The sequence below is a fragment of the Vulpes vulpes genome, chromosome 5 (genome assembly GCF_048418805.1).
Source record: "Vulpes vulpes isolate BD-2025 chromosome 5, VulVul3, whole genome shotgun sequence".
NCBI lineage: Eukaryota > Metazoa > Chordata > Mammalia > Carnivora > Canidae > Vulpes > Vulpes vulpes.
In genome coordinates this window covers 11,749,457-11,775,153 of record NC_132784.1, presented here as the reverse complement: position 1 = coordinate 11,775,153, position 25,697 = coordinate 11,749,457, and the positions used below count along the sequence as shown (strand labels likewise).

Here is a 25,697-nt window from a genome sequence, read left to right as displayed (position 1 = left end):
AGGAGTTATTGACAAAGACTCTAGTTTCCTATAAACCATGTTGACCAAAAAAAGGTCTTGTTTCTCTAGGGGGTGGGGAAAGTATAAAATTCTGAATTGTCACTTGGAATATGGCCTGAGTGAGAGGAACTCAGCCACAGGCAAGCCTGTTCCCCCCATCCTGGAAGGAGCTTGGGACTTCCTAGGTCACCAGAGCTTTGGGGAAAGACCAGAGCTTCCATATCTTACACAGGCTCTAGGGTTTCATGGTAATTTAGGCTTCTTTCTGCTCTGAAGAGCTGCCTTTTCCCCAATGGGAAGAGAATGCTTCAGGTCTCGATGCTCCAGTCCCAGAGCCCAGATGCAGGTTGTCTGCTCCCAGCTGAGGCCTCCTGGGCTGCCTGCCCCAGCCAGAACCAGCACTGTATGCCCTAGACAGAAGCCTCATCCCCATCGTTGTCCCGGAGCCCATGGAGGCCCCCACCTGAGTCTGTGGTCTGGTGGCTAGTGTGAAGGTAGAGATGCTGCTGTCAGGTGGAGGACAGGTGAGTATGTGGTACTGGCCATCGATGGAAAGGAAAGTGAATGTGCAGCTTTCAAGACCCCAGCACACTGAGGACCACTCAGGCCCTTGGGAAATAGATCTGCCTTCCTAGATGCCACCTGTCAAAAGCAGAATCTTTTCATGATGTCTCAGTTCATGTGGCCACTACCGGGAGTCAAGCCTTGCTTGGTGAAGGGATAGATTTTAAAGCCACTGTCTGAGCTAGAAAAAAAACAGGAGAGGCCAGATTAATAGAGAACATCTATGGAGCACTGGCTCTGTGTCAGGCAGCATGCTAAGAAATCAGTAGGTAAAGTTAAACTTCATTTTCATGAGAATGCTTTATATTATTGCCATTTTACAGATGAGAAAACCAAGGCTCTGCAAGTTAAGCCACTTGTTTAAGACCACAAAGATTACATATGGTTGTGGTGGCTTTGAAATGTGCGAACTTGCCTGGGTTAAGGGAATCCTCAAAGTTCTTGTTCTTGTATACGAGTTAAGGTGGGAGCTGCAAGACAGAATCTTGTGGGAGATTTATGGGTGGAAAGGAGGCAGCAGCCCTTTAGCTCACACACATTATCCCTGACCTCCTGTCTCCTCGTTGCTGTGAGGCCTGCAGCCACTTCACCATCCCCTGACTCCTTCAGCTTTCCTAACTCCTCAGCCAGGTGTGCATTTAGGTTGTCATAAAGGACTCTGGGTTCTGCAAGACACTCACTCACTCAGGTCAGAGGAAAAGTAGAGCTGACATGGGTTTGAGTCCATCCTGTAGACTCTGGCATATAGTTGTGGGTTCCACCTTATTCTTCCTCTCCATATTCCCTTCTCAACTGCCTGCCCTACAGATGTCAAGCTCCAATACCAGATGCAAAGACACATCTAAGAGAGAAAGCTCCCACAATTGTGCAGGGCAATTTCTCTGTAAAAAAAAAATTCCTTTATGTAAGGATTTAGGGTCACATAAGCATCTATGGTGTGTGTTTGGATACCTATACACACATGCATATCCTACGGGTTTATACATGTATATATAGAAATATCTTCTAGTGGTTCTGCTTCTCTGGTTGAACCTTGACAAAATAATGCCCCCAGGATCTGATTTTGGGTAGTTTTACTGCAGGACCCGCACGCACACTCAACCACTCAGATTACATGGCAGTTGGTGGGAGGTGGGTTCCGCTTTGGACAGGCGGAGATTGAGGTGCCCGTGGGCTGTTTGGGTGGGCGAGTCACAGGCTGTTGGAGGTGCCTGAGAAGCCTCCTGTGCAGTGGATGATCAGGGAAGGGGGAATCCATGTGGGCTGGCTGGAATTGGAAACAAGTTTTATGGTGGTGAGACCGGATTTAAGTCTCAAAGGTAGACAGGGGCTGGTTAACCTGATGGGAAGAGGTGGGCACTGTAGATGGGAAAATAGCAAGAGAATGGACTGTGGGAGGAGTGTACAGGATCTGACATGATCAGCCTGGAGAGTCTAGGAAAGATGTATTGATTATATGGCCATTGTGATCTATACAGGTTTGTGAATTGTATCTCCTCAAGGATGTGGTGGGCTTTAGGCATTGTGTATTGCACCTGGTAGAGTAAATTTCTAGTTTAATTAGATTAATGCCGCCTCAAACATTTTGTGAGCACCTACTATATGGCAGCATTGTGTTCAATATAAATATGAATAAAACATGAATTGTGTCCTAGAGAAATCTGTGTTCAGATTATAGATAGTGAACATATTTTTGTTAGGAATGAATGGAAATCTTGGGCTAATAATCTTGGGCTGGCTGTGGACTCCTGATTCCCTTTTGGGCTAACTGTGTGGATGAAATGATGAAACTCAGGTTAGTCTATTCACACACCCCTCCCCTCTCATCATTCACCCAAAGCTAGCTTGCTCTACTTACCTACCTACCTCTCTTTCATCTCTCTCTGCCTATTAATCATCGGTCGTGTCTTCTTTTGTTAAATGGGAGCAAGATCTGAGCAGCCTACAGAACTAGTTGTATGCAAAATCATAATTAAAAGAAGTAGATAAGAAGAAAGTGGGGAGAAACATATGTTGGAGCGACAGGGACTGGCTCAGTATTTCAACTGAGCATGGGATTTGGGGCCAGGCTTAATAAAAACTAAGACGAAAAGAAGAAAGACAAGGTTGTATGTTTGGTTGTCCAGTCAGAGATGTCTGAACAGAGAAGGGATGCAAGCAGGAAGCTGGATCTTCCCCAGCATTGGGTAGAAAGAGAATTTATTGTGTCGGGGCTGTGTAGGGACACCAGGGAGCATAATGGCCACAGTCTTTCCCTGCAGTTCTATAACGGCAGGTAAATGCTCCTCAAATGTTTCTCCTATCGACCCTCTATAAAGGCTAAGGGCATAACATTAAATCTTTTTTCAGCACAGGCTTTTCTGTGGTGAACTAAGATAACGTCCACCACATTACATTGTGATGATCGCACTCAGAACATGGACTGAGCCTAGGGTACTGAAAGGGCTGGTTAGCTGGCTTCAGGCTCTGTCATATTGTGTTTATTTCTAGAGAGCCTTTGGCTCACAGTCTTCAGTCTCCCTACCAGAAAGGTCTCTTTATCTCTTAAATACCTTGTCACCGATTCAGAACTTGCTCAGTTTTGGGGGTGAGAGAGCTGGACCCTCGGCCAGCCTGCCGTCCTCCCTTTCCCAAAGCCAGGAGCTAAAACACTGTGCCAAGAAGGTCTCTCAGCTTAAAAAGAATGATGACAACCACACCTTTCCCCACACCATGGAATAACTTGGGAGGCCCTTGGAGAATGGTGCCTGGAGTTATAGTGTCCAGAGCTGGCATATTTCCACTGGCTTATTTGCAGTGGGGCTGATCCAGGGCATGGCCAGTTACCAGGTGGGCGCCTGCAGCTCCTCTGTGTCCAGTATGTGACAGTATCAGCTGTACTGGTCCCCAGAATTTATCCCACCTCAGGGCCAACCCTTGGAGAAGCGAGGTCAGCCCCGAGGGCCTCCTGGAATCGTGAATGGTGAAGCAAGTGCTCCCGGCATGAAGGTCATGTGGCCATTTTCCCCCAGAAGAGCCATTGAGCACCTGCTAGATAAAGCATCTGAGCTGCTGGAGTGTGTCTCAAGGAGGCAGCTGGCAGGAGAAGGAACACAGAAAGGGGAAAAGGAATGACAGAGATGGGCCTGGGCCTTGAGGATTATTCAGAGGGGTCTAGAGAAGGCTGGATTCTATCTAAAATGATATGACACAGCAAAAACAAGCAGACCACCTAATTATAAGTGCACAGCTGTGTGCCTCAGACTGCCTATGTGACTTTGAGCAAATCATGGAACCCCTATGCTCTCAGGTTCCTCATCTTTATGAAACAGGAAAAGCAATAAATCTGCAGCTTTACTGGATGGGAATGAGAGAAAGAGAAAGACCACATGTATGAAAATACAAAGGGGGGGGGGGCGGGAGGGCAGCCTGTGTGGCTCAGCGGTTTAGTTCCTCCTTCAGCCCAGGATGTGATTGATCCTAGAGACCCGGGATCGAGTCCCATGTCAGGCTCCCAGCATGGAGCCTGCTTCTCCCTCTGCCTGTGTCTCTGCCTCTCTCTCTCTCTCTCTCTCTCTCTCTCCTCTCTTTCTCTCTCTGTGTGAGTGTGTGTGTCTCTCACAAATAAATAAAGTCTTAAAAAAAAAAAAGACAACACAATGGGAAATAAAAATGAGTCACATGGAATTGCAAGTTGATACTATCGTCAACATAATAACTACTGATTTTAAAACAGTACCTGCGAAATAAAAGGCTGTGGCTTCCAGATAAGACCTAGCTGGTAATGCCAGGCTGAGCCTGGAAGTCCACTCCAATGAGGTGGCATTCCCCTGCCCTTCCTCCCCAAAAGGTTCTATCAGACAATTGCTTCTTCCACCAGCCTTCACTTGTGCCTGTCTAGACTTCCACACACACAGTATCCCACCCTCATGTTTAGGGGGGCAGCACGCAAGTCACCTTGCCTTCTTGTCAGGTGGCTGGCTACTGCTCCTACATATAGTGGGGGTCACAGCCCCTGGGATGCTGGTCCAAGAAATCCCTCCCTGCTGGTCCGAGAAATCCCTCTTGTCTCTGCTCAGCTCTCCTTTTCACTTCAGTGTACAAGACATTCCCTTTTACCATCAACACTAAAATTAATATAGTATAATGATGTATTAATAGCATATAGTAATATATAATAACATACAGTATATCAATATGCTATATTTATAATATGTATATATATATTACATCTATGATATCCATACTAGTATATATATATATATGTTACATATTATGTTGCTATGCAGTACAATTTCTTATTCCATTTTCAGAAAACCTCACTGAGACAGGTATTATTATTATTATTATTATTTTTTTTTTACCTCCATTTTACATATGAGAAAACTGAGAGCCAGAGTGGTTTAGGTAATTTGCCCAAAGCTCTTCATGTAGGAAATTGTGAAACCATGATCCTGACTTGGAGACTTCTCTTTTAGCCACTGTTCTTTACTGATTTCCCACTGGTTCTCATAATTTGGTAATAATAGATTATGTACCTTTGTAGTAATATTTTTCATTGGTATTCACTGCTGTTGGGTGATGAAATTGTTGGGGTAAGCTGTGTACGTGTGTGTGTGCATCTGATTATCTGTCACTTTCTCGGAGGCAGGAACCAAGTCTTGGGACAATAGATAGGGGGACTCTCTCTAAGGGCCATGTGTGCCTCCATAAGGCTGGACTCTGGGTAGACAATACATAAGGCAACAACGTAAAAGAACCTGCAGGAATGGTCATGGAAACACACCCTGAGCCTTCAGCTCTGTTGTTTTACCCTCTGATCCTCAGGGTCTTTCTGCAGCATTTTAAGAGTTTGGTAGTTGCTCTGTTTGGAGGCAATTGTGAAATATGCAGCATTGAAAAAAGATGGTGAAAGACACATTAGCATCTAATTGAAAAGATTGCCTTTTGTGACAAGAGAACTGAATGCTGGTTGAAAAAACCAAGAGTTGGTGTGTGTGTGTGTGTGTGTGTGTGTGTGTGTGTGAGAGAGCATGGACATCTAAAACTTAGATTTTGCATTGATAGCCATTTCCCACTGTTTTCATTGTGAGTTTCCTTTCCTATGTCTCTCTGGGCCAATCTGTGTGTCTTATCTTAGCTTTCTCCAGTGAAGACAGAAAAAAACGCTTCTTTCCCCTTCATGTGGTTATTACACCTGACAGATTAAAAGCACTTTATGGGCAGTGAGTATTTTATAAACCATCCCTCCAAAAAAAAAAAAAAATGATAGAAAGCTCCTTCTCCCCGTCCTAGCCAACCAAGGAACAGAAATATGGGTGGAGTGTGATCCCCCCCTTTCCAGGTGCAATTTCTGTGCTCATCTCCCCCAACTGCCCGACCTCACTGCCTTGCCTTGGTCCTAGCCCCTTTGCCCCTGCACCAGTGGTCTGCCATACTTGCCTGATTGCTCACATTCTGGTTCCCACCTCTCAAACCCATCCTATAGTCCTGAGTCAAAATAGTCTGCTCATAGCACAGCTCTGTTTATGGCTTTTCCTTTACCACGTTCCCTGTCTCCCCATCACACACTGAATAAGGCATGAGCCCCTACCACAGGTGCTAAGGCCCTCCCTAGGGAGGCCTCCAATTTTCCTTTTAGGATTTCTCCCCATGATTTCTCTTCTGTGATCCAAACAGACCCCTGACATGTTCAACAAATATTTTGGGGAACTTAGCAGATGTCAGGAATTGTGCGAGGGTCACATACAAAACAAGTTTAAAAGTGACTTGAATTGGCTTCAACTCAAGTCACTTGGCTCTAGGGGGGCAACTACGTGACATGATGTTCTGGCTGCTGCTACAGTGGACGTATGGCCGGGATGCTGGAGGGACACTGAGGAAAAGCCAGCCTGGAGCAATCAGAGAGGGCTTTCTGGAGGGGAAGACATATCAGTTAGTCTTTTAAGAAATCATCATTTACTGTATCCCATGCAGAGCTCTCTGCCTCCTTGTCACACATGCATTTTCTCTTAGATTGAATGACCTTGCCTTACCTGTACCTCCTGAGACATATCCTTCCTTCCTTCAAGACTCACTCAGAGGCCACTTCCTCACCCATGAATCATTTCTAGATTCCCCAATTTATTTATTTTATTTTATTTTTTTTAGATTCCCCAATTTAAAGAGACTTCCCCCCTTTGCCCCTGATAGTATTTTGTACATTACCTCTCATGGCTCTTTATCTAATTTGTCTCTGCCTTTATTATAGTTACTTGACACTATTATCTCAATACCCCCTACTCTATGTTTAACTCATTATCTCTCCCTAGCGTAGAGCTTTATAGGACTATTCTGATAATGTTTGAATTAATTGCCTTGTTTTTAATGTTCTCCAAGAGAGGACCAAGAGCCTCCCAGGGTGGATTTGAATGAAAGGTAAAGCTAGGCTTGCAGATCCTGGTGAATAGTGTGTGTCCAGTTGGCTCAGAACCTGGGCTTCACTGGGCTGTGGTCATGGTGGGTCACTGTGTGACCTACTGTCCTTAGACATGGGCTCTGGCCCCAGTCTGAGTCCCAGCTTCTATCACCAAGTGATCTAGCTGCAGGGAAATGCAGATGTTGGGGAAGTGCTGAATAAGGGGCAAAAAGAAGCTTTGGAGCAGAAGTCTGGGGTTCCAGCCCCACCGTGCCACTGACAGTTGAGTGGCCAAGAACAAGTAGTAGCATAGATCTGTGTCTTAGTTTCCCCAGGTACAGATCCTGCAGATTTTAGTATAGGAAAAATCTATACTAGATTTTAGGGAGAAAATCTAGGGAGTTTCCCAACTCAAAATTGTACAAACTATGATGGAAATAGTCGAAAGGGCTCATTTCTATGTAGAGAAGAGAACATATGTAAATCCTAATTTGAAAAGTGGCCGCCCTGTGATGACATGGCATAGGCCAGCTTTCTCCATCCTGTGACCCAAGCTGGAAATACCTTCTCAGTTATTGACGAGAAATTGTACTCTTTTGGTCAGAAGCTGAGAGAACATCAATATGAAATGCCACATTTTATAGCTTCAATGACTTTACTGAAAGCTCATCCCAGCCTGCTGGTCATTGGGTTCTGAGAATAGGCCGTAAAAGGCTTCAGTGCGATATATTTCAGGCTATTTTACCCAGAAAGAGTTTGTAAGCAGGGAAGACATGCGTTTTGAAGAGCATTAAGGGCTTCTGAAATTGTCATTAACAGTTCTCTTTGGTGCTCCACATTAATGAAATGAGTGGCAGTGACAAGAAAAAAAACAGCAGCCCAATCTTTGTGTTTTGTAATGAATAATAAAGTATTTTAGCCTCTTTAGGGACTTAACACCACGGTAATCCTTTAATCCCTAGAAAAACCAATTTTGTTGACATGAAAAGGGGATATTTAACTTCATCCAATTAATTTTCTACCTTAGAGATGCCATGATTATGAAGACTAGATTGAATAGATTCATTAGAGCCACCATATTGTGTACCAAGTTGTGGCTTTGGTACACCACAAAGTGGCATCAAAAGGGAAAAACCCTGTCACAATTTTGTTTCAGGGTACCCACTTTGAAAATACCAGGGCTTTGAGGCCTTCACAACATCTCAGCCCTGTTGCTTGCCCTGAAGTGCTCACATCTGCAACCACTCAGCCACTGCGCGGCCATTAAACTGAGAACTTGGCATTCCTGCAATACCAGCTCTCTCTCTCTGTTTGAGCTCCAAATTAGTACTGTCCTTGGGAGAAGGCTGAAATGCATGCCGCAGAAACATTCCCAACAGTAAAAAGTTAGCTAAGTGTGAACTCAATTTCAAATTACACAGCGGGGGAAGCACACCATTCAAGTTATCCTCAGAACAATGGATTGGAATTGGAGATGGAAGATAAATGATTGGAGATTTAATTATTTTTGCATTGGACTTCGACATGCAGACATGAGGAGGTTTTAATTCCACCTTCCATGCAACCCCAGACAGAATTGGATTTGCAGGGATGAAAGGAGAGGGGTGATGAAGAACCACAAATAGACTCATTGTATCCTGGCTGAAGATGGTCCCTTTAAGGATGAAAAATGGGACACAGAGAATGTCAGGGTGACCCTTATTCTCACCCCAGCATCCCCTTTCAGTGCATGTCTTTTACCACCAGTTTGTCCCTGAGGAGCATGATGATATGGGGTGGTATCCGCTGTGTCCTGCTCAGTGCTTAGTATGCCAGTAGTATGTCTGCTACAGTGCTTTCCATAGAGGAATGGCATGGCATGACGATGAAGAAATAACACTGGCCTTTTTATGTGGCCTGTGAGGAAGCCAGTTCCATGGGAAAATGGGAGAATTTGGAAATAGTCTGAATCCTTGTCCTACCACCTTCCATCTCACAGGCTGGGACCAATTGCCTGACTTACTTAAGACTTCACTATCTCATCTATTAAATGCGGAGAATGGTGTCAGACTCCACTCTTTTGTGGAGTTATGTAAGGCCATGTCATGAAAACCCCAGCACCATGCTTAGCAAATGGTAGATGTCAGGGATCTCCCTGACTAGTTTCCTTCTCTCCCACCCTGTGACATTAATCTCAGTTTTTGGTTGACTTTGGCATAAATAATAGAAGTTTCACGGACTATGGCAGGCACTTAGTTTTCTCCATTGGTTTTATACATGGGAAGTGAAGTGACTTACTCAAGGTCAAGTGGCTAATCGATTATAGAATAGACCAGAGTGTGAATCCTAACTCTTACATTGGATCTATTTCCATCAACTCATGAGGTTTGGATCGACTGACTGGCTCTTGCCTGAGGATAAAGCATATTCCTCATCCAGTTCATTTTGTCCCAGGTTATTGAGTTCAACCCTTTCTCCTCAAACCTCTATTCCTCAGCCTGTATTCTAATCACCGATATTCCTGATTCCTCAAACTCTCTTTGGGTCCCATGTTGCATGTGCCTCAATCCTGAAACTACCATCTACTTTTCCATTTTTAAAATTTATTTAAATTCAGTTTGCCAACATATAGTATAGCACCCAGTGCTCATTCCATCAAGTGCCCACCTCAGTGCCTGTCACCTAGCTACCACATCCCCCAACCCACCTCCCCTTCTGCAACCCTTTGTTTGTTTCCCAGAGTTAGGAGTCTCTCATGGTTTGTCTCCCTCTCTAATTTTTCCCACTCTGTGTACTTTTCCATTTTGTTTCAGGGAAGATAGTGGTTTTCTCATAGAAGGTATTCTTTGCTGATCTTTTACCTCAAAGTGCTATGGCCTATCAACTTTAAAACCTGCTTTAGAGAGTTTCTTAGTCTTAGATAAGACATGCCTTTCTTTCAACTTCCAGGCTTTCTAAGCAGCCAGGCCAGAGCCAGAGACCAGACATCCCCTGGCTTGCTGGGAATAAATGGGGTCCCAGTCCTCAGGTGCAGCTCTCAGCTGAGAGCAGCAGGAACTAGTTCCCCTGCAAGTGGCAGTGGTCTTACTTCTGACTCTTGCTTTTATGTTTGCTCTGGCCAATTCTAGGATCTCAGTGGTGAGACTGAAATGGGGTCCCCCTGGAGGCAAGACAGCAGACAAAGAGGATGGCCAAAGCAGGGGCTTGATCAACACATGATTCAGGCAAGGGCACTAATCATCAAGTGCCAAGACATTCCCTGGAAGAATATTATATTCATTCCTGCCAAAGATCAACCTTCTGGGCTTGTCTACCATCTTCTTGAAGGTCCACAATCTTAAAAAAAAAAAAAAAAGAAGAAGAAGAAATGGTGGCATTTAAAGAAACCATTTATTTAAATGGAAGTGTGCAGAAAGATCTTGGCAACAGGCAAATCTGCAGGGACTGGATGTGGCCTGAACAGCTTACAGAAGGAAAAGAGAAACATTTCTCAACAAGGCAGCAAATGGGGAGGTGGTCCCCGTACCGCTGGCCAGCTGCTGCTTCTGCTGAATTTCTTCATTCATTCAATGAATATTTTATTGTGGAACTTTTCTGTACCAGACATTAATGATACTGCAGGGAGCACCTCAGAAACGGTACCTGCCTCTATTGTCCTTCCCTTTTCTCAGATGTATTTGTTAGACTCCCAAGGTTGCACAGCGAGAAATTTTGTTACTGTTCATAGAACCCTTTACAACTTACTAACTGCTGATAAACTGCCTAACAACTTCATGAATGTATTTTTTTAAAAGATTTTATTTATTCATGAGAGACAGAAGAGAAAGTGACATAGGGAGAGGGGGAAGCAGGCTTTATGCGGGGAGCCTGATGTGGGACTTGATCCCTGGGGTCCTGGGTCCTGCAGATGTCAAGGAGCCAAAGCCAAAGGCAGATGCTCAACCACTGAGCCACCGAGGGTCCCCTTGTGAACGTATTCTAATTCTTACTTTATCATAGAGGAAACTGGAGTCTAGTGACATTAAATGTCTTGCCCTAAATGGTATAATAGTTGATTCTTAGTCTTCATCTGTTCCAAATAAGTTTGTCCTAAACTGTAAAGTGGGTGCCGGTGCCCCTAGCTTGTGGTAAGAATGAAGGCTGGCGCTAGCCATCTTCACTAGCAATCTCAAGAGTTACCTAGCTCTGCAAAGACCTCCTTGCAAGCTAACACGAGCCCGCTCATCCTTGCTGAGTGGGAAGCCTGATGTAGGACTTGATCCCAGGATTCCGAAATCATGACCTGAGCCAAAGTCAGATGCTTAACTGCTTAACTGACTAAGCAACCCAGGTGCCCCTTCACTATGTATTTTTAAAGAGTTGGTGTGATTTATTTGCAGACCACCTTGTTGTACCTGAGAAGGACTTGAACCCTGCCTTTCAATTCATTCCCATCAAACCAGCTGATGCCTCATCTCTAACTCTGGTCTGGCTGCCTAGGAAGCCTGAAGGCTGAAAGAAGGGCACAGTCTTCTTCAAGGACTGAGACACTTTTATGTGGTCAGCCTCAATGCAGTCAGGTTACCAGCCCCTCCCCTCCCCTCTACATACAGAGTCAAGATCTACTAAGTCTGTCAGAAAAAAAGACCCAATGGGCAGCCTGAGGGAACAATAACCTACCTGGCTGGTACTCCTGCTGTACTTTGGGGACTCTCGATGGTTGTGCTGCCCTCCCTCAGCTGCCTATGATGGGATCCCTCTCTCAAAGGACCATGGCCCTCAGGGCAATAGTGTCTCATGAGTCCCATAGACAGCATGAGCTGTGCTCTGCCTGAAGTGGGGAATGACTCTAACCCCCAGTTACTTTCTTTGGCCAAGTTTTTCTGCTCTCTTGCCCCCTGGGTTTCCAGAGAAGCTTTCAGGCTTATATATCACTCCATCTCTATGTGATGAACCATCTAGCTGGAGACAAAGAATCTGCTTTGCTGATCCTTGGAACTAGAAGTACAGTCTCTCATGAGAAATAAGAGCTCCAGTGAACCCAGAGCTCTGCTCAATTATATTCTGAGGCACACAGAAGTGTCAAATCTCTGCCCATGTCAGTTTAGGAATGGAGGAGGAAGACCTGAGTACTTAAATAATGCAAAAGGATCCTGAGAAAAGAAATGGGGTGCCTGGGTAGCTCAGCAGTTGAGGGTCTGCCTTCAACTCAGGGCATGATCCTGGGGTCCTGGGATCGAGCCCCACATCAGGCTCCCTGTGAGGAGCTTGCTTCTCCCTCTGCCTGTCTCTGCCTCTCTCTCTGTGTCTCTTATGAATAAATAAATAAAATCTTAAAAACAAAAATAATTAAACAAAGGCTAGGCTGTGGGTCTTTCAAAAATTAATCACACAAAATTTACTCTCCCTCAGTCCCCATGTCCACCTGTAAATGTGCCACCTTATTCCATCAGCCCTTCCTCTTTGGAGTTTCCATCTGGAACTGGTACTCAAAGTTACCTCGAGGCATATTCTCCTCTACCCATTATTAAATGGGGTTCCCTCTTCCTTGCTTTCCCCTGGTTCCCAGAGTCAAGCTGTGTAGATCAGGGTGGGCTGTGAGGCTGGCCTCACACTGCAGTTAAGCCAGAGCTCATCTAGAAAGACTCCAGGGAAGCCAAATAGCAGATGCAAGCCAAAGGGAAAAAATCTATTTAATTCCTCATCTCTTCCTGGCCCTTAGCTGGGAACCAATTCCTGAACCTTACCAGACTAAAAAAATAGTAATAATAGTATGAGTGGTTTGATTTACTTTCTGCCCTCCTACTTCTACCACTCCCCTATCTGTCCCACCCAATTACGGTAGGATTTAGAATATAAAAGGCTGAGAGCCACTGTTTAAGCTATAGGCATTATAACTGCATGGGCGAGAGACCTATGATGTGTCTGGGAGCAGTGTAAAGGTGCTCAGCCTTCAAGGCACTGGACTGGTTGAGGAGGAAGAAAGCTGGACTTTGGGGTCATCCTGAGGCTGGTTCTCCTGGCCCAGACCCAATGCCTGATAAGAGCTTTGGAGGTACTATGGTCCACTCTATCATTTGCAGATTAAATCTCCCTACATAGGACTTCACTGCAAACTATCAGCACTCACCTCTGCTTACTCTGTCAATAATCCATCAATTAAGGGCTGCTAGGGATATGCATTGACACAATAGATTAGCCAGAGGAGGGCCCTGTTGGTCGGCTCTTCAAGTCAACGGTTGTAGGATTATCAACCCTGCCATTGACGTTTGCTTCATTCTTCCTTCTCTGGTCCCTTGTGAGAACCCAGAGAGAGCTCCATTCAAACCCAAAGGCTCAAAAAACAAAAGAGTAATCTCAGCGTGAGCGCCTGAAAAGCAATTCAGATCAAGAAAATCAGAGGCAACGCAAGGCTTTCTTCTCTCTCATCACTGCCTTCTGTCCTCTTTGTGCTGAAATTGTCATTTGTGGAGAGTTTTGCTCAGAGGACAGAAGTGTCAGTACCCTCTGATCTTTTAAACCCAGCGGCTAAGGGACAAAGGGCAAGCTGCTGTCGACCATGTCCTTATTTTCTAGGTGTAAAGTGAGCTTATGATGACCACACTGCATTTCTCGCCATCTAGGTAGTGAACTAGTGGCTGTGGGTGGGAAGCAAAGAAAGGAGATAAGAAGGTATCAGTGCCCACTTGCTGCAGCTCCTGACCCTGACCATAGTGTCCGCCATTATGTGCATAACATGATTCCACCTAACAGGTGAGGTGGGAGGACAAGGCTGCCCCCCTCTACAAACTGGCAGTGATTGCTGTATTAGTCAGCTAAGGGCTGCCACAACAGATACCACAGACTATGGGGGCAAGGCAGGGGGCAGCTTGGACAACAGAAATCTATTTTCTCACAGCCCCAGAGGCTGAAAGTCCAAGATCAAGGTGTCAACTGGGTGGGAGGTTCCTTCGGAGACCTCTCTCCTTGGTTTGTAGGTGGCTGCCTGCTGGCAGGTGTCCCTGGATTACCTTGGTATGCCCAAATCGCTGCATCTTATAAGGACACCTGTCAGATTGAATTAGGACCCATCCTTGCAGCCTCATTTCAGCTAATTACTTCTTTCTAGGTCTTGTCTCCAAGTACAGTCACATTCTGAGGAACTAGGGATCAAGATTTCAACATACAAATTCGGGGAAGGGGCCACAGTTGAGCTTCTAATAATTCCCAAAGATAGATCAGCTATGAGCTGGGAGGAATTAGGCCTCAAAGGATATTTTGCCCAAAGTGGATGCTTACCTTCAAGAAGGGGATGGCTCAGACAGCAACTACTCACTGTGAGGCAGGAACTCACTTCCCTCAAAAAGGTGAGAAAAAAAAAAGTTTCATTGGATTTGGGTTTTAGAGGCACACTCTAAAAAGACCAGTTTTCCTAGATACCATCTATCCTGACATTTTCCGTAGTCGCCATAGGCTGACAGTGGTGGAAAGGCCACTGCCAGGGAAGTCTTCCTGCCTCATAGTGCAGACTGGACCCATCTCTATCACAGTCCTGCAGACAGTCAAAGATGGTACAACTTCTCCCAAAACTTCATTCCCTCCCTGCTGCAGAATAGCATACCCAGGCTCATGGCCATTTGTCTTGGCTGGCCCTTTTGTGCTCCTGTGGTCTGCTGAGAGAAGAATGTTGTTCCAGAATGAAGATGTGGGGAGCAGATTTGCACCTGACCAACAGCCTGATGCAGAGCCAGTCCAGCTGAGCTACAGAGAAAAATAAATGTGTGCTGTTATAAGCCGCTGAGATTTTGCAGCTGCTTTTTACTCAGCCCAAACTGACTAATGCTGGCAGCGACAATAGGGATTGGCACTGTTCTTCAGGGGTCAGCCTCAAAAGGCTGACCTACTCTCCCAGCCCGTTCAATTCAAGGATCACTCCCCTTCCTCATGGACTGCTACTACAGCTGGTCTTTTAGGCGATGAGCCTTGGGACCCTCCTCCCCGCCCCCCATGCTACTAGATGTAAAGTTTGGCTTGTATTGCTAGGATTCACTTGCTTGTGAGAAAAGGGTTTTGTGGCTACATGAGCTTGAAAACCACCAATTCAGTTTAATCATCTTGATACTGGGACCCAGAGGCTGCCTGGTAATAGTGGCTGAGCCAGAAGTAAAATTCTTGGGCTCTGCCTCACACTCTTCGCTCCTGGTCATCCTGGCTTTCCCCAGGGCAGCTGCCCCCATTCCTGGGGATTCATAGGCTCTCAGTGGACATCTCTATGAGAGATTCCTTAGAGAAGTTAGGGATGTTGAGGACATGCCACTTATCTAAGTTTAAAATGAAATGTGCAAATAGTAAGGGATTGTTTTTTTTTGGACTTTAGGTTGGACAGAATTGGACTAATCATAACCTTGGTATACAACACTCTGTCATCATTAGTCCTTTAGAGGCTCTTATTGATTTCTTTGATTGTTTAATTCAGCAATATAATGATCTCTGTATTCATTTTTTATTGTTGCTGTAGTGAATTACCACAAACTTAGTGGCTTAAAAAATAGACATTTATTTTATCTTATAGTTCTGAAGGTCAGAATTTGAAATTTGAAATGAATCCCACTGAGCTAAAATCAAGGTGTTGGAAGGGCTGCATTCCTCTCTGGAGGCTCTAGGAAATAATCTCCTTTGCTTATCCAGTTTCCAGAGCCTGCCCACATTCCTGGGCCCATGGCCTCATTCATGTTCAAGGCCAGCAAAGACCAATCTTTCGCATGACACATTCCTCTGACACTGACTCTGCTGCCTCCTGTCACATTTAAGGACCCTTGTGATGAAACTGTGCCCACCTGGATCATCTAGGACCATCTCCCATATCCAGGTCCTGAACTTAACCACCCTGCAAAGTCCCCTTTTGCCATGTAGGTTGGCAAGTTCATAGGTTCTAAGGATGAGCACATGGACATCTTGGGGGGGGGAGTATTATTCTGCGTACCACAGTTATCCAGCCCTCGAACTAGACATAGCCTATGTTCCCATCCCCTCTGCCAATCAGGGTACCACTATTCTGGATCATTTATCATTCCCTTGGAATGTAGTTTTATTATATATATGAGATTAAACTATGTATTAGATCATATATGATATATAATAAAACTATAAACTATATATGTGATAAAACTACATATACACACATATATGCATGCATACGTGTATATGCACATCTATACATGTATATGTATATATGTGTGAATATAAATATGCATTTATCACATATGTAAATATATGTATCACTTATATACACACATGTATCTACATACACTATATACTGTATGTATATAGACCTGTATTTATCTACACACGTATGTAGCTATGTGTATGTATATGTAACAGGTAATGTATGTTGAATGATAAATTGCTTCATTATGCTTTCTCTTGCAGTTTATAAAAGGAATATCATGCTTAAAAAAAAAAAGAAGGAATATCATGCTTAATCTAGTACTTTCAAACTTGCTGTTATCACTTAACATTCGATCATCCATATTGTGGTGTGTAGCTGTAGTTCATTTTTGTTGCTATATCGTATGCGATTGTGTGACTATACAATTTATCCATTATATGGGTTGTTTCCAGGTTTTTACTATAGTGAATAGGTGCTGCTATGAACGTTACCACACTTTTTTTGTGGACGTGCACAAATTTTTCTCTCGTATGCTCAGGAGAGGAGCTGCTGGCTCATAAGCTATGCGAACTTTCAGTTTTGCAAGGCAACTCCCAGTCCATTTGCAGCATCTCAGAGATCCTGTCCATCCTATTTCAATCTTCTTATTTTTGTCAATTGTCTTAATTTGTATCTCCCTGGTTTCTGATGAGGCTGACTGTCTCTTCATATGTTGATTGTTCATGTATATTTTTTTATCTGTAAAATATTTGCACTTTGCCCATTCTTCTATCGGATTGTCTTTTTCTTAATATTTTATAATTCTGCACACTCTAGTAAGTAATCCTTTGTTAAATAGGTTACAAATATCTTGTCCCATTTGGTGGCTTGTCTTTTCATCTTTTCAAGAGGTGCTTTTATGAATTGAAATGTTTTATTTGAATATGGTCAAATTCATTGATGTTTCCTTTTAAGGTTTGTGATTTTTGTCTTGCTTGAGAAATCCTTCTGCCGTCCCTAAGTCAGGAAGATATTGACACTTCTAAAACTTTTAAGTTTTGCTTTTGACATTTAAGTCCTTCAATCATCTGGAGCCAATTTTTGTGAGTGGTGTTGGGTAAGGATTCAATTTCTTTCCTGCAGTATGGATAGCCACTTTTCCTAGTTCCATTTATTGAATAGTCCCTCCATTCCTTACTGATCTGGGTTGCCACTCCAACATATATCAAATCCCATATTTGATGGATCTGTTCCAAGGCTGTCTTTGTCCCATTGGTCAGTGAGATTTGCCTATACCACCCTGTTTTGATTACCTTGGCTCTACAAGAAGTCCTAATATTTGTTATGATGAGTGCCTCCTCCCTCTTATTCTTTTTCCAATTCTGTTGAACTTCCATTTTATAATAACTTTGTCAAGTTCCATAAAAATTGTTGTTGGTATTTTGATTGGAATTACATTAAATTATGGATCAGTTGGGGAGATTTGACATTTTTACAGAGTCAGGTCCTTCTACTGATAAATGTGGCCTCACTCTCCGTTGATTTAGACCTTCTTAAAATGCCACTTTGCTGGAAATTTTAAGGATTTTCTGGGTGCAGGTCTTGCACAACTCTGGGTTGGGTAATTTCTAGGTGTTTTAAAGATTATTTCAAAGGTCTTTAAAAAAAAAGACTGTTTTCCAATTATGTGCTGATGTATAGAAATGGAGTTAACTTTTGAAAATCTATCTAATATCCCATCATCTTGCTAATTTTTAAAATTATTTCTAATTATTTGGCTACAGATTCCTTTATAATGCTTTCAAATAATGGCAGTATTTTCCTTACTTTCCAATATATCTTTATTCAACTGTTTTTGAGGTTTAACCTACATACAATAAAATGCATATATTTTAGGTGCATAGTTTTGACAAATGAAGATACTTGTGTAATCACTACTCCAATCAAGATATAGAACATTTCTATTACCCCAAAATTTTCCCTACCCATTTATATCTACTATCCTTTGTCCCCAGGAACAACTAATCTGATTTCTATCTCCATATGTCATTTGCCAATTCTACAACTTCATGTAAATGGAATCATGTCATATGAACTCTTTTGTGTTTGGCTTCTTTTGCTCAGCACTATGTCCATGAGATTAGATTGTGATTCTGTGTATTTGCTGCTGATGCATTTTAACTGCTGAGTAGTATTCCACTGAATGAATATATCACTATTTATCCATTCATCCTTTGATGAACTTTTGAGTTGTTTCTAACTTGGAGCAAGTATTTTTGTAGACATCTGTTTTCAATTCTTGTAGATAAATACCTGCGAATCACATCTGAGCCAGAGAGTACATTTGTGTTCAATTTTATAAAAACAAGAAACAATTTTTCAAAGTGTCTGTGCCATTTCACACTTCCACTAACAAAATGTGAGTGCTTCAGTTATTCCACATCTAACACTCGGTTTGATCAGTTTGGTTTTTTAAAAAACAACTTTAATGCAGTGTATTACATAAATAAAATGCACCCACCAATTTGCAGTTTGATGAGTTTTCACCAATGTATACACCCAGGTAACTACCACCATAATCAAGATATATAACACTTTTGTCACCCCCAAAAGTTGTCACATGCCCCTTTCTAGTCAATCCCCTCAACCCAGCTCTAGGCAATTACTAACTTGCTTTGTATCAATATAGATTAGTTTTGCGTTTTTAAAAAAAGCTTTTATTTTTAGTAATCTCCACATACAAAGTAGGGGTTGAACTCACAACTCCAAAATTGAGTCACATGCTTTATCAACTGAGTCAGCGAGGCACCCTCGAGTTTTGCCTTTTATCTGTCTTTTTTACTTTTAGTCATTCCAGTGAATTTGACATCTTGCCTAGTTATAGTTTTAATTTGCATTTTCCTGATGACTAATGATGTTGACTGTCTTTACTTGTACTTATTGAACATCTGTATATCTTCTTTGAGAGTGTCTGTTCAAATATTTTGCCCACTTAAAAAAATTGGAATGCTTGCCTTCTTTTTCAAAAATTTTTTTGCCTATTATAGATATTTTGTATTTTTATATACATTTTAGAATCAGCTTATCAACTTCTAAAAAAAGCCTAGTGAGATTTGGATTTGGATTGTGAATTGTAGATCAATTCAGGGAGGATTAGCACATTAATGGTATTGAGGCTTCTAATCCATGAATATAGTATATTCTCCTTTGATTTTTTCCCCATCAATATTGTATAGATTGTAGTCTAGAGGTCTTAAATACTTTTTATAAGTTGTATTTGTAAGTGTATTTTGTGTATTTATTTCTAAGTGTATGCTAATATAAATGATAATTATTTTTAAAATTTTACCTTCTAAATGGTCATTGTTAGTACATAGAAATGGGATTGGTTTTTGAGTATTCGCTTTACATCCCAAACCTTGCTAAATTAACTCATTAACTCCAGATTTTTCATTTATCCCTTAGGATTTTCTATGTTGTTAATCATGTCTTCAAATAAATACAGTTTTACACATTTCTTCAGCATCTTAATGTCTTTCAAGTCCTACAATATGCTAATTCTGTCTTACAACAGCATTGACTAGAATTAAAAGTGCATAGCCTTGTGTTGTTCCTGATTTTAAACGGATTATTCCTAGTGTCTCCCCATGGAGGATGGTGTTTGCTATAGGTCTGTTCTTTTGTAGATATCCTTTAGGTTTAATGGTGTTTAATTCTATTCTTAATTTACTCAGAGTTTTATCAATAATGGGAATTAATATTTTCAATGCTTTTTTGGGTCAATGTTTTTTTTTTTCCCTTTAGTCTTTCAATAGAGTGAATATTATAGATTTTTAAATATTAAACCAACCTTGCATTTAAGCAATAATGCAATTTGATCATAATATATTACCCTTCTTATATGGTGTTTGATTTTTGGTTTGTTAATAGTTTAAAAACATATTTGCATCAATATTTTGACTAAAATGATCTTGTAATTTTTCTTTCTTGCTACCATTATCTTCCTGTTATATCAAGACTAAGGTGGCCACATAGAACGGATAGGAAAATTATCTAGGAGAACTTGTAAAATAATGGAATGATGTATTTCTTGGGATTTATGTGGTAAACAGTGGTAAAAACCCTGAAGTGTTTTCTATTTGGGAAACTTTAACAACTGCTTCTTTATCAATACATATTATCAGACTATTCAAACATTGTGTGTGAATCAGGTTTGGAAAACTTTATTTTTCTAGAAATATATCCAGTTCTTCTAACTTTTCAAATGTATTGACATAAATTAGTTAATAGTATTCTCATGTATTTTTTTACAGATTTTTTTATTTATTCATGAGAGATACAGAGAGAGAGAGAGAGAGAGGCAGAGACACAGGCAGAGGGAGAAGCAGGCTCCATGGAGGGAGCCTGACGTGGGACTTGATCCCAGGTCTCCAGGATCAGGCCCTGGGCAGCGCTAAACCGCTGAGCCACCCGGGCTGCCCTTCTCATGTATTTTTAATACTGCTTAAATTCTGTTCTTTTTTAAAGCTTTTATTTATTTGAGAGAGAGAGAGAGAGAGAGAGAGAGATTTCACGCATGTGAGTGGGGGCAAGGTTGGGGGGGGAAGGAGAGAGAATCTCAAGTAGATTTCCATGCACAGCCCAGTGTGGGGCTTGAGCTCATGTCCCTGAGTTCATGACCTGAGCCAAAACCGAGAGTCACATGCTTAACCAACTGAGCCACCCAGGCACCCCTAAACTCTGTATTTCAATCCCTTATTTCTAAAGGTGCTATTAAGTAAGGAAAATATTGTCTCATTTAAGACCTTCTAGCATGTTCCTGAATGTTTCTCATTCAGAAACTGAATGGACAAAATCATATCTTGTGCAAAACAGGATCCTGGAATGGATGAATCACAGAACTTACCAGAGGAAGGAAATAGGAAAACCATGTAGTGTGTTTGTATGTATACACATGTACACATGTATGTGATATTGGTGGGATTTGAATCCAGACAGTCTGAATTTAGAGTCAGAATACTTAACCATCACATTAATGGTTATATTAAATTGGTAGAGAAGAATAAAGGATAAATAGAACACACTTCCTGTGTGTGTGTGTGTGTGTGTGTGTGTGTGTGTGTGTGTGAAGATTATGGAAGTTTCCTCATCTCTTTTAAAATATATGCCAACACTATGTTGAACAACAGTGGTGAGAGTAGACATCACTTGTATTCCTGACCTTAGGGGAAAAGCTTTCAGTTTTTCCCAGTTGAGGGTGATATTCATTGTGAGTCTTTTGTATGTGGCAAGGATGCAGAGAAAGAGGAACCTTCTTATAGTTGGTGGGAATGAAAACCGGTGCAGCCACTCTGGAAAACAGTATGGAGGTTCCTCAAAAAGTTAAAAATAGAACTACCCTACAATCCATGCACCCTAACGTTTATAGCAGCAATGTCCACAATAGCCAAAATATGGAAAGAGCTTGTGTCCATAGGCAGATGAATGGATAAAGAAGCTGTAATATAGGGCAGCCTGGGTGGCTCAGTGGTTTAGCACTGCCTTCGGCCTAGTGCGTGATCCTGGAGACCCAGGATCTAGTCCTGTATTGGACTCCCTGAATGGAGCCTGCTTCTCCCTCTGTCTGTGTCTCTGCCTCTCTCTCTGTGTCTCTTGTGAATAAATAAATAAAATCTTTAAAAAAAAAAAGAGGTACATTACATCTGTAATAATGTGATAATGTATATATGTAATAATATATATAATGCAATAATATATAATGGAATATATATGAATGTATATAATGGAATATATATGATGGAATATTACTCAGCCATCAAAAAGAATGAAATCTTGCCATTTGCAACGACATGGATAGAACTAGAATGTGTTATGCTAAGTTAAATAAGTCTGTCAAAGAAAGACAAATACTATGTGATTTCACTCATTTGTGGAATTTAAGAAACAAAACATATGTACATAGGGGAAGGGAAGGAAAAATAAAATAAGATAGAAACAGAGAGAGAGGCAAACCATAAGAGACTCTTAGCTCTAGGAAACAAACTGAAGGTCACTGGAAGAGAGGTGGGTGGGGGTATGGGTAGCTGAATGATGGGCATTAAGGAGGGTGTGTGAGGTAATGAACACTGGGTGTTATATGCAACTGATGAATCACTAAATTCTACTCCTGAAACTAATAATATACTATATGTTAACTAAATTGAATTTAAGTTTAAAAATTTTAAAAATATATCCCAAACTTTCAGTAGAAAGGGAATCCAAAGGGGTAGACTAGGCATAACTGGTATTATAGGGGGATAAATTTTGGCTTAACATAACACCTGGAGCTGCCCAAAGAGAGCATGGATTGTTTCACAGGTAATAAGTTTATTGTCATGGAATTATTTAAGCAAAGATTTGAAAACTGGTTGTCAGGGTTGCTTATTCAGTCTCTAAACATTTTTGAGGATCCACTATGTGCTAGGCATAGGGAATGTAAAGATTCACAGGAGCTAGGAATCTCCTAGGCAGTGAGAGTGAAACAATGTGGTTCCAGCTCTCAATGAATTTATAGCTTAGATCGTAGGAGCTGGTTAATATATACAACTCCATGGTGTATTTATATATATATTTAAATATCTCCCTATATACATGTGCATATATCTGCTTATGTCAGGAGGTGTCAGGATATGGTTTCATCTGAGAGAAAAAAAATGGATTATTAGCAAGAATATTAGTTAGAAACTCAGAAACCTGGGCTCCAGCTTTAGTTCTGCTACTTCCTAGCCCTGTGACCTTGAGCAAGGAATGTGCCCTCTCCATGTTTCTGCTTTCCTGTCTATAAAAGGAGGCCGTTGGAAAAACGTTAACATGTATTTATTGTTATTTTTATCTTATCAGTAGAGCCCGTTTTCAAGTGAAATTTTATGAAAGAAGCCTAACTTGTAAAGTGTAAATAGGTAACAAGTGCCTGTAAAGTGCTGTAGCGTTGTGTGGAGGTCTGAATCTCAATCCCTTGGGACCTTCTTTTTCACTCATTGACAGCCACCTCCTCCAGTGGCTCCTAAGCTTAGTAGTAGAACCCATAGGATTCTTCAAAACATAGTTGAAAACCAGTGAACCAAATGGTCTATAAGATTTTTATTTAATTTAATTTATTTATTTATTTGAGAGAGAGAGAGAGAGCATGACAGGAGAAGGGGCAAAGGGAGAAGCAGACTCCCCGCTGAGCAGGGAGCCCAATGTGGGGTTTGATCCCAGGACCCTGAGATCATGACCTGAGCTGAAGGCAGACTTTTTACCAACTGAGCCACCCAGGCAACCCTATAAGATTTGTATAAGCTCTGATCTTTTAATTCTAGGAGTTTCTTCTTTTGTTTTGTCTAGTCCAGGAAGCCTTCCTAGAAGTGGAGTGTTCTGAGTGGAATTCCAGCAGATGAGATAAATGTAGGACATCTGTCAACCAAAAGCAAGAAGACAGCCATCCTAGCCATGAGATGTAGAATGTTTTTCTCCACGTGTGGGGGAGGCCTGTGTGCTTGGGTGCGTGAGTTGGCATTTCAGCCTTAGTAACGATGTGACAGTCTATGTGTTACTTCACCTTCTTGAGCCTCAGTTGTCTTTTCTGTAAAATAGAGCCATTGATACCATGATGGGTTGCTGTGAATATGGGGAGGGTGGGGGATTGATTTCTCATCAAACCTCACAGTGCAGTTCCAGTGAGCCAGGAGTCCAGCACATAGTAGCTGATCCTTTATATCAGTTTCTCCTGAAGAATCCCGTGAAGGCCTCTTTCCACTCCTCACTCTGACATTTCACAATTACAGAGTCTCTTCTGGCATTTCCTCAGCCTTTGAAATGTCTGCAGTAGCTGTAGTCTGCCCTTCGCCTGTGCCATATTTGATAAACACACATACTTGCGCCATGTGCCTTCTGCCTCAAAGTATAAACACTTCTACATTATTCATCGAAAGTATCATCTCGCAAGATCAGCCATAAAAAGTTCTTCACATTCATTCACACAAACAGGTTTTTGAACCCTTTCCAGAAATAGAAATTGCAGAAGCAGAGGCACAGGCGTGTTATTGTTTGTAGGCCTTTAAATATTGCCTCACAAAAACCACTTTTCATCTTGTTCTCCAAGGGATTAACTTCTGAGCAGTGGGGATTAACTGATGTCAGGTTAGAAAAGCAGTCAACACCAGGGTCGACCAGCCTGACAAGATTAGTCCCCAAATAAAGAATTTACAATCTGTTTTAAGACTCTGTAACTGTAACTTCCTCCAAAAGCTTTCACTACCTTGTGAATGGAAGCAAGTTCCCGAGGCTGGAGGGCCATATGGCTCCCAGGCAGAACTTGAAGTGAAGGAGGTGAAGGCAGTGGGGTGAGTGGACCTTTCCTTCCATGGCTACCATAAGGAAGGAGCCAGGTTTGGGCACCACACCTGTGGAGGGATGAGGAGGTGATGAGCCCCCTCTAGAAAGAAGCCCGGGCAAGATGGTGAAAGCCACCATCCATAAGAGCGACTCCACAAATGGTCCCGGATGGCCAGGATGGCCAACTACCCTTGTGATGAAACTGTGCCTGTGCCGTATCTCGCCATCCTAACACTTACCCATACTTCCTGTCTTCCAATTTCAGACTCCTCTCCTGAATACTCAACTTCAGAAACCACCTATCCACAGTGCAATGCTTCTTCTGAGCCACTGCTGTGGGCCATTCTGGGATGATAGCCTGTTCTTGGTCAGAGGACTCCCTTCAGGTTTCCTGGCTCCTGTCCTGATGTGTCTAATACCATGTTGGGCCTGGCAAGGCGAGACATGGGATTCACAGCATAGGCCCTGGACTCGAATCCCAGCCTAACCTTGAGTCAACTGATCTTAAACTTCAGTTGTCTCACGTGTAAAATTTGGGTTCGAATAGTACCAACTGCATAAGACTGTAAAAGACTTCAGTGAGAATAATACATGTCACACACACAGTAAATGTTCAATTAAGAAAAGAGGAGCTGGGCAGTTATTACACCCCAGGTACATAGTAGATACGAAAAAATGTGTGCCAAATATATATATGAATAAAAGGTTCCTATTGTGGGTTGAATTGTGTTCCTTCAATAGAAGATATTGTTGAGGTCCCAACTCTCAGTACCTCAGAGTGTGGCATTGTTTGGAAATGGGGTTGTTGTAAATGTAGTTTAGCTAAGATGGGGTCATACTGGGGTGGAGGGGCACCCTTGATACAATGACTGATATCTTTATAAAAAGAATGCCATATGAAGAGACAGAGACACAGGAAGAATGACACAGGAAAACAGGCAGAGATTGGAGTTATGCGGCCGCAAGCCAAGGCAGGCCGAAGATTGCCAGAAAGCACTGGAAGATAGGCAGAGGCAAGGAAGGACTCTTGGCTGGAGCCTTCTGGAGGAGTGGGATTCTGCTGACACCTTGATTTTGCACTTCTGGCTTCCAGTGGTGTGACAAGAAGCTACTATTATTCCAAGTCACCCAATTCATGGTACTTTATTATGGGCAACCCTAGGAAATTAATGTAGCCCCCCACCAACCCACACACACAACACTTCTTGGCAGTGCCTGCTCTCATGGTTGTTTATCCCATTTATCTCTGTCTTCCTTGCCTAGCTCTTCTGCAAGGCCCAGGCCCAGTCTTGCATGCCCTGTAATAGGCCCATGGTA

General features: G+C 42.3%; 1 long non-coding RNA gene across 1 annotated transcript in view; it reads left to right on the top strand.

Annotated features, from left to right (window-relative positions):
• The window catches only part of LOC140598973 (uncharacterized), a 74,229-nt gene extending 49,092 nt beyond the window's left edge, over window positions 1–25,137 (top strand). The window contains exon 5 of the long non-coding RNA XR_012001495.1: window positions 24,646–25,137. This is a non-coding gene — a long non-coding RNA (uncharacterized lncRNA). The remainder of the gene's footprint in view (window positions 1–24,645) is intronic.
• The last annotated feature ends 560 nt before the right edge of the window (window positions 25,138–25,697 follow it).